Source organism: Lactuca serriola, chromosome 8, assembly GCF_051521515.1.
Source record: "Lactuca serriola cultivar US96UC23 chromosome 8, Lser_US96UC23_V15, whole genome shotgun sequence".
NCBI classification, from domain to species: Eukaryota; Viridiplantae; Streptophyta; class Magnoliopsida; order Asterales; family Asteraceae; genus Lactuca; species Lactuca serriola.
In genome coordinates, this window is record NC_136415.1 from 94,723,006 (window position 1) to 94,740,459 (window position 17,454).

Sequence of the window (17,454 nt, forward strand, 5' to 3'; positions counted from 1 at the left end):
GGTGGAAGTTGCATTTATTGCACTTGGCAAACTTCCAACGTACTGCTTCACCCAAGCAACAGCGGAGGGTGCTATCGCGGCATACACCACCACAATCTGCTGCTTTTTGGCAGCTTTTTGTTTCTTCTTGTTATCCCAGAACTTCTGCTTGTTGTCAACAGGTTTGGAGGGTTCTGAGATGGCCAGGGTTGTTGTTGACGATGGGGATTAGACTCCATGATCGATGAGTCGCTGTGCCAATCTCTTGGCACTGTCGAAGGTAGTAGGGTGTGAAGATAGGACATTTCCCTGGTACGGAGGCACCAGCCCCTAGATGTACCTTTCGACCTTTTTCCCCTCAGTGGGAACCATGTTGGGACAGAGGGCCACTAGTTCACTGAACCTGGCGATATACGCGACTATGTTGGAGCCCCTCATGGTTAGGCTCCACAGCTCCTGTTCCAACTTCTGAATCTCGCCCCTCGGGCAATACTCCTCAATCATGAGGTCTTTCATAGTTTCCCTGCCCATGTCGTTTGCCACTATAAGAGCGAGTGACTTGACATGGCTGTTACACCACGTCAGGGCTTTCTCCTCAAAGGTGCAAGCGGCAAACTTCACCTTACTCGCGGCAGGGCAGGAGCAAATCTCGAAGACTGACTCCATCTTCTCGAACCATTATGGGAGGGCAATGACTCCGCCAGTCCCCTTGAAGGGTTTTGGCTTACAGTTAGTGAAGTCCTTGTAGAAGCACTCTCTCGAGCGCACAAGGAGTTCACCTTGAGTAGAGTTAACAGGGGTTCCACCTCTGCTGGCATCAATGGAGTGATATTGAGCCATGGCCGTAGCCACAGCCGCAGCCACTGCAACATTCCGAGCTGCCGCATCGAATTATGTAGGAGGTAATGGTATTGGAGTTGGAATACTCGGAGGATTACGCCTTGTTGATTTGCGAGGAGGCATCGTTCAACTATAAGTGAAAGGAAAGATGTACATGGTGGTTAGAATCAACTGTGAGCATAAAGAGAGTGGTCCATGGGCTAAATCGCCATAGTCCAATAGTTGAATGAGTGTATGTTTCGGAATAGTAGTATAGTAGAAGAGTAGGGAAACACAAGAGTACAGATTTTTCCAATAGATTAGATAACTGTCAATATTTCTGGTATTATTGATGTAATAAGTTCAGGAAAAATGACCAAGTAGTAGGTCTTACATCAAACCATATGAGGGAAAATGTTGACAGTTCTTAGATTCCTAGTTAGGGTACTTGGAAAGTAGGAATATTTTATAGACAAAAGCTTCATAAAGCATAGTTAAGAAAGGCTATTCCTTGAATTAAAAGAAAAGATGTGCTAGACATCTTCTAACGGCGATGGGAATTCCTCGGGCGAACCCTCAGGACTGCCAGTTGGCGAACCACCTCCTGAAGGTGTCGCTCATGAGCCCTCTGGCGAACTCGAAGTTTTTTTACTTCGGCTCAGGAGGCAGCCAACTGTTGCCGCAGAGTCTCATTGGTTCTCCTAGTCCTTTCCATATTTTCTTCAAGACGACGGATGCGGACCGTGTTGACACCAGAGTTGGCACCAATCTCCACGATTCGACCGATGGCTGCATGACCTTGCTCGATGTTCCGAGCAATTTTGTAGACCATGATAGGTAGGACTCGGTCAGCTGAGCCGCCCTCGCTTACGTTGTAAAAGCTTCGGTCCCCGTTTTAGGGTAAAGGTTGACCTTGCTCATCGCTCCAACGATTTAAATTTGTTGCCTACAAGGATGTGGGGCCTGGAAAAGCTGGTCGGGGGTTGTTGTTTGGGGCTTGACCTACTTGGGGTAGGTTGTTGACTTCAAGTTCAGAGTCGGAACTATTAGAAAAACCTTCAGCATGGTGATCATCCAAAGGGATTGGGTGATCATTTTCTGGTTCTTCCTCCAGCCATCTAGCATTGCCTTCGTTAGGAAAGTACGGGTCGCCATGATGGAATCCAACCATGATATCTACACGAGAAAAGGGGTATAAGAATCTTATATAAAATAAACGTACTATTTAAGATAATTATAAGATGATCTTTACCATTTATTCCAATACTTGTATAGTGTATACTAATTATATGAGGTCAAAAGTATGATAGACCTTCGAATAGGTTATCCTAACTCCAAATCCACAACCAAAAAAGGAACAGGAAGTAAGGCAAAGATCACAGATTCTCAGTCTTTGACACTTTAATTTCATATAACCTTAGTGTATACACATAACAACTATTGACCTTCTTGATAAAGACCTTTTTAGTTTTCAAACAAGTAATTATAGTAACACAAAATACTTTAATAGTATTTTTAGTTCTATGTTTTGTTCTAATGTTTTCATTATAGTAGTGTTGGTAAGTTTTTAGACTTGTTGCCAAATCACAACCATTCTAGGGCATATGCTAATAAGTCCTCGGACCATCATAGTTGATCGGGCTATGCCATTCCTAGGACTGACCATACATCCCCGAGCTTACTTGTGATATTCAACAATCGTAATACTTTTGTATTTGTCATTGTGACACTGATTTTAGTATGAATGTAGGCTTGTATACTTAGTTAAATATTTTATTATTTAAAAGTATACACTCTTGGTCAGAGTGTTTTAATCCCATTGGGTTTATAGTTAGTATATCTTTTATGGGTTGATATACTCACTTCACTATAAACAATGCTCTAATACCAATCTATCACACCCCAAAACCAAGAACAACGGAAACGTTCTGGGGTGGAGGACGTCATGTACAGTATCACAACACAACATAATAGTAAACAAGTAAACAACATCATCCATTGCATTAAATATATAATTTTAATACAAGTGTGTTCTGTAGAGTTATAGACACCAAAGTATAAATCAAAATATAAGATGAGTCTTGAAAGCGCTTCATCTTCTCAAAAGCTGGCATCGGTACCTGTCTACTGATGACCTGAGAATACAAGTTATTTTGAAAGAGTTTATCAGCATTAAAGCTGGTGAGTTCATAAGTATTTAGTGTCTATGTTTGTATCAAAATGTTTGAAACAATGTTTGAAGTATGAATTTGTAAACGTTTGTAGTAAAATTATGAAAATGTTTGTAAGTGTTTGTAAAAGTTTGTAAATCCTAGAAAATCCTATATTTTCTACTAAAAGTGGCCTTCTACCAACGCACAACTGTTTTGTATGTTTGTTTCTTGTAAAAGTTTGTAATTTTCCCAAGTGTAAGTATCATTATCAAAATATAGTTTGTACATTAATGTTTAAGTGAAGTAATCACCAAATAAATGTAAAGGGTAAATTAATGTAGTACTGTAGTGTTGTATTATAGGAACTACTGCTGTACTAAGTACCTTAAACCGGATTTATATCAAGGTATTATGTGATTAATTGTACCATACTATCGACTGGGAAACACGACAATTTAAGTCGTCAAAAGGTATGACATTTGGCACCCGAAGACCTGCAGGTCCCGCTGTAGCTAGCAGCAAGGTGTAGGATAGTCAATCCAATATAGATCTATACGCAAACTTATGCTCTCCCTCCAGGAGATTCTGGTTACAACTCGGGCCATGACAATGAAGGCATGCTTCGATACAGTGGATCACATTGATGTTATAGTATACTCTTATATGTAATGTATGTACTTGTGAAATGAATGTATTGTTTCTCACATAGTATCGTTGTATATGTTCTCATCATAGTATAATTCTATATGTTCTCATCATAGTATAGTTGTGTATGTTCTCATCATAGTAAGTAATGACTCATGAGTGAACTGACTCTTGTATGCTTCATTGAACTAGAAGTAGTAAGTAGTATAACCCTAAACTATACCTATTATAGTTTATTAGTAAACTTGTTTACATGACTGAATGTATTGAACTGAGATAAAAGTCTTTATATCTATACACATATACATAATATATACGTAAGTATTCAACGACACTCGGACAAACAACCGGATACTTTAAGCCCACAACCAACCAAGGACAGGAAGTAAAGTGGGTTATTAGTTCTAAGTCCTTCAAACCTTGTTTATATAACTATATGTAGTAGACATGGTTTTAACAATATATAAGTTTAAAAACTGTAAAAGAAAGGTTTAGTATAAAAAGTGAATTTGATAAAGAGTTTTATATGTAAAGTAGTTTGATAAACAGTTTGGAGTCATTTGTTTGGTAAAACAGTTTAATGTATAGAAATTCCATTTGTATGCTAGTTATAAATCACATGTGATTGATCTAATAACTAACATGATTCAACTTGTATCCCCCCATAAGGGCATTTAAAAACATTTAATAATATTTCAAAGGTTAATTAAGGGGTATAAACTCACCTGTAGTGAGTGGTATGGATGAACGGATGGTATAGGATGCTAAGTGTCAAGTGAAAACTTGAGCACACACATGGATCCTATTTATCATATAATAACACATATATGTATCCAATTAGTCATTTAATAACTAAATAATCAAGTTAAGACACCCTAGGACATGGAAAACTCTTTGATTCAAGTGCTAGAAGTACCAAGGGTTGCATCTAAGGGTTGTATAGCCACTTAAGGGAGTTTTCGGTCCAAGTGGTATGTTTCTTGTGGTTTTCGGTCCATATGGCTTTCGGTCCAAGAGGTTTTCGGTCCAAAAGGTTGGCCGAAAACTCTTGATCTTATGCATAAGGTGATTTCCAAGGGCTTTCAACAAGCAAAGAAGAGTTCTAGACTTAAAACTAAGCATAAGGATTGGCTTAAAGTCATTTTGCACCTTTCATAAGGGTTTCAGTCTAAGGAGATGCACTAGACTGAAAACACTTTTGTTCTTGGATAAATGGATGTTTTCAAGGCTCTAAATTAAGTATCCTTACTAGATAACAAGCATATGAGATAGATACTTATAATATCGAAGCAAAGAAGGGTGTTTTCGGCCCAAAACACTAGTGTGTGTTCTTGGTGTTCTTGGTGTAACTAAGAGCACTTGAAGATCTACATAAATGGAATGATTTCATGGACGAAATCATGTAAAAACACTTGAATATGGAAGGAATCAACTAGATAGGGTAAGAAACACTTACATTTTAAAGATTTTAGAAGGAAAATCGGATGATACTTGAGAGGATTTCGATTCTTTTTCTTGAAAGAGTGAAAAGTGACAAATATGGCTAAGTGTCATATATATACTCATGGGGCTTTTCGGTCCAAACACTATTTGGGCCGAAAACTCCTAACTCTTGGAGTTTTTGGGAAAATGATGCACAATGAACCTAGGGCATCCTCTCTCCTGTTATTCCTTGAAGTACTAAGCTTTAAAACACTTAAACTGACTCCAAAATTCTTAACAGATAGTAGGAACAATTCTGATTTTTATTGAAGTGAATGATTGTTCAAAATAGAAATTTTGGGTTGTCACAAACACCATAGTCACTCCCATGCACATGTTGGTCGTGTCTCGAATAAATATAGATGATCATGAAATATTGACCCTAGACATGATTACATAACTGCTCAGGTTTAACCACTGTATTCAACATGCAAATACTTTTGTTTTGTTCTATTTACGATACTGTTTCTGGTAGGTAGGTATACTTGTATACTTTTCATAAAAATACTTATATTTTTAAAGTATAGTTTTAGTTCAGAGCGCTTCGGCCGCTTAGTGTTTATAGTTGTATACCATGTAACGTTCGGTATACTTTGTTCACTATAAACAATAGCTCGTATACCAATCTGTCACACCCCCGAACCATCAGAACACAACAGTGGAAACGTCCGGGGGCGGTTGACGTCATGCCTAGTATCACAACAGTTGTATCATAACAATCAAAGTAAACACATCCATTACATTATAATATGATTATTTACATCTGTTTGAAAACATAGTTTGTATTTAACAGTATATAACAAAGCTAAAAGACGTGACTCCAAAATGCTCCGTCTTCTCCAAAATTTGGCTAGAGTATCTATCTATTGTTGCCCTGAGAATACAAGTAGTTTGAAAGAGTATCAACATAAAGCTGGTGAGTTCATAAGTATTTAGTTTTGGTGAAAAATGTTTCTTTGATCCTTTGAAACGTGTTTCCCAAGAAAATCCTATATTTTCTTATAGAAAGTGTGTTTAAACATCCATTAGTTACTTGTTGAACAATCTGTTTATAAGAAATCGAGTTATCCCGGGAAAATCCCATATTTTCCCTTAAAAGTTGATGATTGGTTATCGGTTCTAGTCTGAGGTGTACAAGTATCTACTATACTTATTTCGTTAGACGTAGTTTTCTTGAAAAACCCTGTTTACTCCCTGTGAGGTGTATTAGCCTTATTACATAAATAAAACTAATAAATATGTGGTGAACTAAATCCTAATGCTATTATTAATACCCTCTAGTAATCAAATCGGTTATTACTTTAAGGTTAGTTCGCTTGTTTCATTATTACAGAAGTAAATCTCTGTTATATAGGTTGCGAGTTTTATAACCATACATTAACTTGATATGGCACGTAACGGGGCCAATATCCTTTATGACATTGTCACCCCAGGCATGGCTGCCTAACTGTAGCTAGCAGTTTAGGTGCGGTATAGTCAGTCCTGTATAGATCTATACACAATAGTCACGCTCTCCCTATAATAGATTTTTGTTACAAGTGCTAGTCCTACACTCTCAAATTCGGTGGGAGTGTTACCAAGGACGTGTCTCCAACATTTAGATTAACAAATTTACAAGTAATAATTCCAAAAATCCTATTTATGATTTGCATGAATCTCTTATAAAATAATATATTTTACAACGTGATTCACAAGTTAGTTACCCTAGTTTTGAAAACTGTTTCTACGAGTTGATTTCTCAATCGTTTGGTAAAACTGTTTTCCACGTTAAAAGCATACTGAAAATATAATTATCTTAGACAAAATAATATATTTTTAGCACAAGTTTCCTGGTACTTTTACTTGTATTCCCCCCTGAAAACATGAAAACTCAGAAAAACATATGGGTATGAACTCATTGTTTAACGTAAGATTTGAGTGTACGATCGGGATGAGTGCTGAGTGTCAACTGATGTTTCATACGCAAGTGGACCCTATTAACATATGGTAACACATACACGTATTAGATGGGGGACATAACACTATTTTTCATGGAAGGAAACTACCTTAGGGACTAGGAAACATTTGAAACTAAGTGTTGGAATCACATGTGATTGAAGAAGGGAGTTTGCGGCCGTAAGCATGAGTTTACGGTCCATGGGTTTACAGTTCATGGTTTTACGGTCCGTGGGTTTACGGTCCATGGCCTACGGTCCATGGGTTTACGGTTCATGAGTTTACGGTCATTGAAGGGTGTACGGTTTAAGGAGATACACTAGACCGTAAACACCTTTTGTTCATGGAAAAGTAACGATTTCAAGGAAAAACACAAGAATCCTAACTAGATATAAGTATATGGGGATGAGACTTACGATTTGAAGGCAAAGAAAGGTGTTTTCGGTCCAGAACACTAAAGTGTTCTTGAGGATTCTTGAAGATCTAGATAAAACGATGAAATCCATGGATGAATCAAGAGTGAATGATGGATATAGGAAGGATTAACGCCCAAAGGAAGGAATCACTTACATTCTTGAGGATTTCTTGAGCAAACTTGATAGTTGTAGAGAGAGAAAGTAGAGAGAGAGAGAGAGAGAGAAAGCCTTTGAAGTGTAAAGAGACAAATGAAGTCCATATACCCTATATATAGGGTAGAGTTTTCGGTCAAGGGGGAGGGATGGGGGTGTACGACCGTAAACTCGAGTTTGCGGTCGTACACTCCTCTCGAAGGGGTGTTTGACTCGGATGCTATGCTTTGACTTGGGAAAACTCGTTTTTGGACCCAAACCTTGATTGTACTGAGTTTAGAATATTTAATTAGACCTGAGATAATGCTCACAAGAGTAGATATAAATTCCGAATTGATTTATTTTTAACGATATGAACGGAAAAAATTTCGGGTTGACACAGTATCCCCCTGTTAGAGGGAATTTCGTCCCAAAATTCTAACAAAGAATACAAATCGTGGATTTGGAAAGATATGCGGATACTTCTGCTTTATCTGAGCTTCGCGCTCCCTAGTGAATTCGAGTCCTCGCTTGGCATTCCAACGAACCTTCACTATCGGGATGCGACTTTGCTTAGTTCGTTTGATCTCTCTATCCATGATTTCAACTGGTGAAGACTAACATTTGGTGGATACTTCTACAGAAGCTCTACTTTGAGTCTTTTGATATCTTCATCAGCTTCCAACTTCCCGAGAGGAATCATAGTCTTCAAAGGTTATAGCTCCTTTTCTTTCTATGGTTGTTTTATTCTATCCATGCTTTGAAAATATGATCATTGGTGGGTTAAAATTGTTTTTAAGTTTATTCATTTTAAAATCCCTTCGCTGCTAAACTCGAAGTTTATTTTAGACTATTTTTTTAATAAAACCCGACATGACTTCACATTTTATATGCCTTGGAAAGGATAACCATGATTCACCTGAGCATATTTTGGCTTATTGATTTTATGAGAACTTTTCATGTCACTAAGGCCATAATGAAAATTATGCAAAGTAGTTCAATAACAGAGGTGAACGAAATGGGTGTGTCAAAATCGATTACACTCATATCAGATAAGGCGTGCTAGAAATAGTAAATTAGTTAACAAAAACATGTATTTTAAACACCCATATACATCCTTTTCTAGTAGTGATAGAAGTCATCTACAACAACAACTTTTGCCAATTTTTTTATGTACAGCACAAGAGCAAGATTTCCCACATTATAATTTTTCAACAAGTATAAAAAAACTTATAATAAATATGAACCTTATTTACTCCATGAAATTTAATAGCTACCATATACCGTAAACATTAAAAGAGTAAAAAAAATTATAGAGGTAATTTTGCATGCTCCAAATCGTCAACACTAGCAAAACATTTACTACTTAACCTCTCCTCCATCTTCACGTCCTCTTCATCACCATCTTTTTGTTTTTATGACATAAAAACAGATGGTTAGATAGATGGAGAGAGAAACCTAACTGTTGGTGCAATTCAACATCGACAGTGATGTAGTGGTCAGAAGGAGTCAGATTCGTTGATGTCATCTCTCTGCTACTCTCGTCTTCATGTTTCTCTCTCTTTTATTTTCTTTTTCTTAGATCTAAAAGTCAGAGCCAAAGAAAAAAAATCCATATATTAACCAAAGAAAAGTAGTCAAAGAGTTAGAAACTTACTATGGTGAACCGATATCAACAAGAAGGTCTTCCATGACATCGAGGGTTTTGGCTAGGGTTTCCTTATGTTGGAACCGAGTTTTAGAAGTGGCAAGAAGGAAAGTATAAGTATTAAATTTGGGTCTAAGTTTCGATTTAAGATATGGGTTTCAATTTGGCAGTTCAATGTCGATTTGGACTTTGGATTTCAGAATCAAGTATGAGAGGTGAGTGTTGATTTAGGAGGGAGAATAGGGGAATGAAAATAATTGGGAGGGATGAAAAGGGAAGGGGAGCGAAACATTTAGGAGGAAATTTAAAAAACATCAACCGATATTATCAAGGAATTAGCATGGATTTTATTTTTTCTCTGATTCCATCATTAATCCCTCACTAACATGATAAAATATATGCCTTTTCCATAGAAAATGACTTCCATCGCTAATTAGCTAGGGTTTTTTTTCCGTCACTTATTCCTCATTTTTTAGCAGTGAAGGATCTAGGTAAATTCATATCATCATGCTATGTAACAAATTTCCCTATGAATATTGAACTAAACGAATTATGGTCTATATGTGAGAGTTTTAGAAAAATGGATGAGGTCTATATCACTAGGAAGATGTCAAAAATTGAGAAGAGATTTATGCTTGTAAGATTTCTTGGTGTACAAGATGAAAGGGGATCATAAAAAAGTGTTGTGGTATTTGTATTTGGATTGAAAAATATCACACATTTGCCTTTATATCTATATTTTACATAAAAGAAAACAAAATGTAGAAATAGTAAGATTAAGCTCCAATAACAAATAATATGGTCCATGAATTTTGTTGAATCAAAGAAGTGACCCTCTTAAACTTCAGCTACTGCAGCCTCCAAGCAAACGCAGTCAAGCGATCTTATCATCTGGCCATCCGAAGTCTTCAAGCACCGCAGTCCTTATCTTTACTTAGTTTATTTTGTCTTTTCTGTTAAACAGTCTAATGTCCAGTATGCTTTGCATGGGTACTTTTAGAGTTGTAAAATTGTCTCTATAAATAGAGTTCATTTCTCATGTAATCTATACCGGTGTGAATCTATTCTCAAATTCTAATACACATCCGTTCTCATTCTATAAAACCTTCTTATTCTCATACTCGATTACCATCTCTTTTAAAGAGCAAGTCACTTGTGACTTAATCACTAAGCTAGATCTCATTTACTAACTTGGTTTGAATGCATTCCTTGTTATGAATCTGCTTTTGTGTATACTTGATATAACAATTGTTGTCATTTACATTTCCTTACTTTTCCACATCTAACTCACTAACTTCTAACATTTAATATTATTGTTGAGCTAATAGATCCTTCGAGATTAACTATTCCGCTATATACTTGTTCTAACAATTTGTTCAAGTGTGTCTCAAAGTTTTTCTCTCAACAAATTTAAAATAGGGGATGAATCGTTGAAAACCTATGTTAATGTTGTAAAATGGAAAACTTAGAAGGATAACAGTTAAGGGAGGAACAATCAAAGGATTCTCGAAAAAATGACATCTGAGGGATTTGGTGTCAACTCCAAACTCAAATTGTATGGTGCTTAGCGAGGGAAAAAAGGTTTAGATTGTCATTAATTTGTATAAGATATGTTACTATGAGGGTTTTTTTGGAGGTTGGAGTAAGTTATATTGGGGATTCTTGGGTGTGGATGGAGTTCAAATCTTGAACTTTTTCCTTGGAGGTTAAACAATGTGATGAGGTAAAAACGTTTTTTAAAGAGATGCGACCTATAACAAAAATATATATGGCTAAAGAGCATTTTTTGGATTATAATGCAAGGTCTCTCTCTTTATGTGCTCGATCCACTGATGCCTTTAAAAAATGGCTAGTTATTGGGGTACCTTTAGATCCATCATAAGTCAACGAGAAGTCAAATTGCAGTTGTAAGAGTCAAGTTGCCATAAATATGGGTGTTGAAATAAGGAATAAATTAAATCAACCAAATGACCACAACCTTAAACTATAAAGTTAGACATTTTATGGTGAAACAATACACTTACATGAATAGTTAAGCATGCCATTCACACCTAAAATAGGATTAAACATAAAAAAATCATATCAATATCTTCCAACTTTACTCTAGCAACCCCAACTGGATTTCTCAAGAAGGATCTAATTGTTCTAAACTTTCTTTAAGCATTCCATTCCACCCTAGTTTACTCTTATAAGGATACTAATTTATATATTACATGGGTAATCATCTTCTACATGACTATGTAAGAACTTCAAAATTCAAAAATGAATAATAACATTTATTTTCTTTAATGAATTTGATATGGAACACTAGAATCCACATCCAAACCATATTAAATCACTAAAACATCAATAATTTCATGAATAAGGGATCATATGCTTGATCCATCATTTTTGGAACTCAAAACTCAATCCAGATCTTCATAAATACTTTATTGATTGTTTGTATGGATTTTCTTCTATAGATTGATATGGAAAACTTCTAAACTCAAACTGCATTAAATGTCTAAATTCACTAAGAAAATAGAAATACATGGATCTAAGTGATGATCTTCCACAGTTGAGAATAGTAAAACTAAATGAAAACCTTCAAATGGAAAATAGATTACCTTATGCTTTTTATAAGTGAGATTGAAGCTAAAACTTGAAAGGTAATCATCAAAACTCTTGAAAATCATTTTCCCGTAATGAATTGAAGTTTTTTACACTTTCTCTCTGAATCTTTCAAGTGAAGAGGTTGATTAAACCTTAGGGTTTACGTCTATTATATTTTCATATATGCACAATACTTATCACCTTTCTTATACTAAACGCAATATGTACCACAGGTTTCCATAACATAATAAATCTCCTAATTCACTTTGAACCCTAGTAAAACCTAGATGTTAGAGTGCATGTACACTTAGGTAAAAAAATTATTGTTTCCTCTACCTTTAGAGAGAGTATTGATGATATTAAAACTCAATAGTGTGTCCCAAAGATTCTTAAGACTCTTATGTCTGGGTGGTTGTTGAACATGCATGGTTTTCACTTGGTATTTAAGTCAGATAAACTTGTGTTAACCAAAAATGGTGTGTATGTGGGTAAGGGGTATGCTGATAGGGGTATGTTCAAGACTTGACCTGAGTCAGGAAAAATTTCCCCTAAGTCAAATTCGCTCCTTTGAACTTTCTTTATGTAATTGTCGTCAAAGGTCACATAGTAGGTTTCTTCAATTCGTATGGAACGTTTGTTCAATACTCTGTATGCTTTTGATGTTAGCGAGTAACCCAGAAAAATTCCCTCATCATCTTTGACTTCAAACTTGTTTCGGTTCTCTTGAGAATTGAAAATAAAGCACCTTAAACCGAATATGTGGAAAAATTTGACATTAGGCTTCCGATTGTTTAAGATCTCATATTGAGTGATTGAGAATCTTTTGTTGAGCAAGGATCGATTCTGAGTGTAGCATGCGGTTGCAACAGTGTCAGCCCATAAGTATAATGGAAGGGAAGCGAAGCTCAGTATGGTTCTGGCTGCTTCACACAAAGAACAATTTTGTCTTTCAACAATCCCATTCTGTTGTGGTGTATAAGGAGATGAAAAGTTGTGAGTCGTCCCCTTGTCTGCCAGAAAGTCCTCAAACTCTTCATTTTTGAATTCCAACCCATTGTCGCTTCTAATATTCCTCACCGTCTTTCTCAATTATACTTCAACTTGCTTGATAAACACCTTCAACTTGGGAGTAGGATCTGATTTCTGTTTAAGAAAGAAAACCCAGGTGAAGTGAGAAAAATCATCTACAATGACAAGAAGAAACTTACTCCCACCGAAGCTTTCGATAGCTGAAGGTCCACATAAGTCAATGTGTAGAAGTTCGAGAGCTTCAACAATCTTTGTATTGATTCGTGTAGAATGGCTCTTTCTTCTCTGTTTTCCCATCTCACACGCTGCACACATATGTTCCTTATCAAACTTGAGAAGAGGAAGGCCTCGAACATGATCACCAAGCACCAACTTATTAATATCTTTGAAGTTCAGGTGCGATAGGAATCGATGCCACAACCAGCTTTCATCAGTATTCGCCTTTGATAGCAGACATATCGTTGTTTTACTTTGAATTGGATTGAGATTTAAAGGATACATCTCTCCCTTACGTTCATACTTCAAAAGAATCCTTTTATATTGTTTGTCGATTATCTCAGAGCCCTCATCATCAAATGATACCTTCAAATCTGTGCCCACAACTAATTGTGACACACTTATAAGATTATGCTGCAATCCATCCACATACGCAACTTTTCAAATTGAGAAGTCTCCGTTGGTTATCATTCCATATCCTTTGATTGTTCCATATGAGTTATTGCCATACTTTACAGAACCACCATCCTTTAAGGACCAAAATTCCCTCAGCTCTTCCTTCTTTCCTATCATGTGACGCGAGCATCCACTGTCTATATACCATTCATCATCGAACTGCTTGTCACGTATAACCTGCAAATTCAAGTAGATTTAGGAACCCAAAGTTTCTTGGGTCCTGGTGAGCCTGTCACAGAAAAAGGAATTGCAGAAGAAATATCAACTAAATATGTTTGATTTACTAGAGTGAATTGATCTTTTCTTTTGATGGTACACACCTTGATTTTAGTTTTATCTTGTTTAAACTTTGGTGTATTAGTTGGTATGTTGTTAAATGGTTTCAGTGTTTTCTTTTGAATCCTAGGGTTAGCTGACTTTTTCTTATTATGAATTTCAGAATTGAGCTTTCCCTTTCATTTGATATCCTTTTCTAAGTTTGATTTGATGGAAGGATCGAAACTAGACTTGGGACTGAAGCTGGTTTGGGGACCGAAACTAGACTTTCGGTTCGGAGAGCTAGTTTGGTGACCGAAACTAGACTTTCGGTTCTGAGAGCTGGAGTAATATGAATTTGGGCTGAACTTTTCTTTTCCTTTCAATTTTTCCTTTCCTTTATCACTTGATTCTCTCTTTGGAGGAACATAGTTGGGATTTTGAGATTGCCAATGATGTTTTTGCTCATTCATATTCTTCATGTATCTTTGATTTCTTAAGCGTTTCTGTTCACCTAACTCCTTCTGCGGTTTGTGGATATTGAAGCTTGCCTTTGGCTTCTCCTTTTGAGTTTCGGTTGTCTTAGTTGGAACCCTCGGTTCTTTCATTGGTTCTTCAGGGATTTCTTTGGTTCCACTTGTGCTTGGTTTGTCGAAACTTAAGGGTTTGTTGATGGGTTCAACAATGTATCTTCCTTTAACCCTCCATGATGTTCGCTCAAATAAGCCTACGGTTTCTTTTGCGTTGTCTATAGGAGCTGACCAGAAGTAATCGTCACATCCTTCAGCGTTGTCTTTGTCGACCAGGATTTTTAACTCTGTCGTTTGTTTTGTAGTGACACCGGTAACTGCATAGACCTGATTCAGCACTGTTTGAACCTTTTGATAGATCATGGATTTTTCTTTGAGTTTTTGTGGCTTTTCTTTTGAAAATCGAGCGAATTCAACCGAATTTTCGGATATGAGAGGTTTCTCATTTTCGGTTTCACTCTTCATAAACTCAGAGCAATCGACTTCGTCTTCCACTGAAATCTCGCTCATCTCACTTTCTTCATAAAATTCAGACATATTATCTTAGTTTATTTTATTTTCTGAAATTAATTTGGCGTTTGACGAGTCAAAAGACTGAATGGTTTCAGACTTAATTTTTAACCTGTCACTTTCAACCAAAAGATTTTTGAGCATGCATTTATGTTCCTTAGAATCGATGAAGGTTTCTATCTTGTATAGTCCAATTTTGTAAGACATGGATGTCTCTTCTGATGACACTATTGATTCACACTCAGCAATGACCTCATCCTCCTTAAATTCAAGGAAGGGTAAGATCATTTTATGAATCTTCTTCCCAATCTCACAACTTAAATGCAATTGAGCAATATTAGTATTTAAACGCTTAGCAATTCAACAAAAAACATTCCTTTGTTTTAAAAACTTTAAATTTTCTCTTTGTAGATAAATACTTTCATCCCTAGGTTTATTTAATTCCGCCTCCTTCAGCTCAATCCACATTCTTCTCTCCTCACTTTTTGAAGACACCCTGCTGAGTTGGTTAGTTAGGTTAGAATTCGCTAAGCGAGTTTGCAAGAGACTACCACTTAAGTTAGAAAATTTAAATTTTAATTCTTTTAATTCATTTTCATAATCTGTTAATGGAACATTAAGTGATTCGAGGATGGATTGTACCTTTTTGATCAGTCGATCGCAGTAGTTTATCTTCTCACTCATAGGCTTGGCTGCAAAACACTTGTCTTCTGTCAGGTTCGGTTCCTCACTCTCACTTTCGGTTGATGATCCAGTTGTGACCATTAGACATCTTCCAGTCGAACCTACACATAAGCCCTTCCATGAGTGGGCTTTCTTACCTCTACATCTTCAGAGTCGGTAGACCAAACTTCAAAGCCATGGAACTCATCTTCATCTGCATTCTCCTGTACAATCAAGGCATTCATAGAACTGTTAGGTGATTTCTTTTTCTTGATTTCTTCCAACTTGCGCATATAATATGCCTTGTCATCTTGACCATCTCTTTTCTCAACCATTTTCCTTAGCATGCAATCTTTGGCAAAGTGATTCTTGTCGTGACAGTAATTGCAGTCAAACCGAGAGTCTCCCGCATGTTTGCTTTCGTTCTTGTCTTCATCCTTTTGAGAAGATTTTTTCCCTTCATCCTTCACCTTCTCAGAGCTGTAACTTCCCTGCCAGTTTCGGTTCTTGTTGACCAGAAATTTTCTTCGTGCAAGCTTCTTTGGATTAGTAACCATCAAAGCATACTCCTCGCTTGTAAGGTCACATTCAGACATATCAGACTCTTCTTCCTCTTCTGCTATGCTTTTTCCTTTTGAGACAAGGGCCAACGACCCCACACCTGAAACTACCTTTGCTTCTTTGGTCACTACACTTTCATGGGACTTAAGTATTCCCACAAGTTTCGCTAGTGAGTAAGATTTAAACTGTTCATGAGCTTTCACGGTTGAGACCACAACCATCCATTCTGGTCTGAGACCATTCATGAAGGTCACATTCTGCTCGATCAACTTTCTTTCTATTCCGTACTTGATCCTCTTACTTAGGAGATGATTGAACCGATCGAAAGTTTGTATGAGTTTTTCTTCTGGTTTCTATTCGAAAACTCCAAATTCTGATAGCAACAAGGTTTGAATGGAGTGTTCCAGATCTTCATCGGTTGAATAGATTTCTTTCAACCTATCCCTAATTTCTTTAGCTATCGTGCATGAACGAACCAACCGAAAAGTGTCAGATTGCAAGGCGAATCTGATCAGTCTCATTGCTTTCACATTACATAGCAACTTGTCTTTCTCATCCTGTGGCATTTTCTCTACATCCGCCACCAGCTTGTTATATTCCTTTTGGAACTTAACTGTTATGTTCGTTCTTGAGTGGACAAACGGCCCAAGCATGATAGCTTCCCATATGAGATAGCCGTTGTCTTCAGATCCAACCACGTAATCTTCAAAGTGATGCGCCCATACTTTGTAGTCTTGAGTGTAAAGAATGGGAATTCTGGTAGTGGATCCAATGTTGTTTGAGATGTTGATGGGATTTGTTTTCGAATCTTCGTGAGACATGGTGAGCTGCTAGAATTAAACCTGTAAACTTAAGGTTAGGGTTTTATCAAAAAACAGAGTTACCGTCAATATGGAGAAGACGACTTCTATTTATACGATACAAGCGGAAACCCTAAAGAATTCTGAGTACAGAAGGAATGTGTATTGATCACATAGTCTCCCGCTCTGATACCAATTTTTGAAACAAATTTCAATCAGGATCTTTAGATTCTATGCAGTCAAACAATAAAGAACGTAACTATGAACATGAGAATGGTTTTGAATGAGTCGTATGATTAATGCTTCAACACTTCAAAAGATCTCGATTAAGAACTTCGACTATAGAGGTGTTTAGGGTTACAAAATAATAAACGTAAAGCACTACTATATTCTAATGCATACATCCATGCATATTTATAGTTTAACCCTACTAGATAATCACGGATGGACAGGCCCAATCCGGATACAAAATACAAGCCCATGACACAACACAAATAAACTCAACAGGTGTGTATGTGGGTAAGGGGTATGTTGATAGGGGTATGTCCAAACCTTATGTAATGGCTCTTACGCCAAATGATAATGAAATGAATAACTCTTCTACCTATTTGATTGAGTCTTCAAATATTTGGG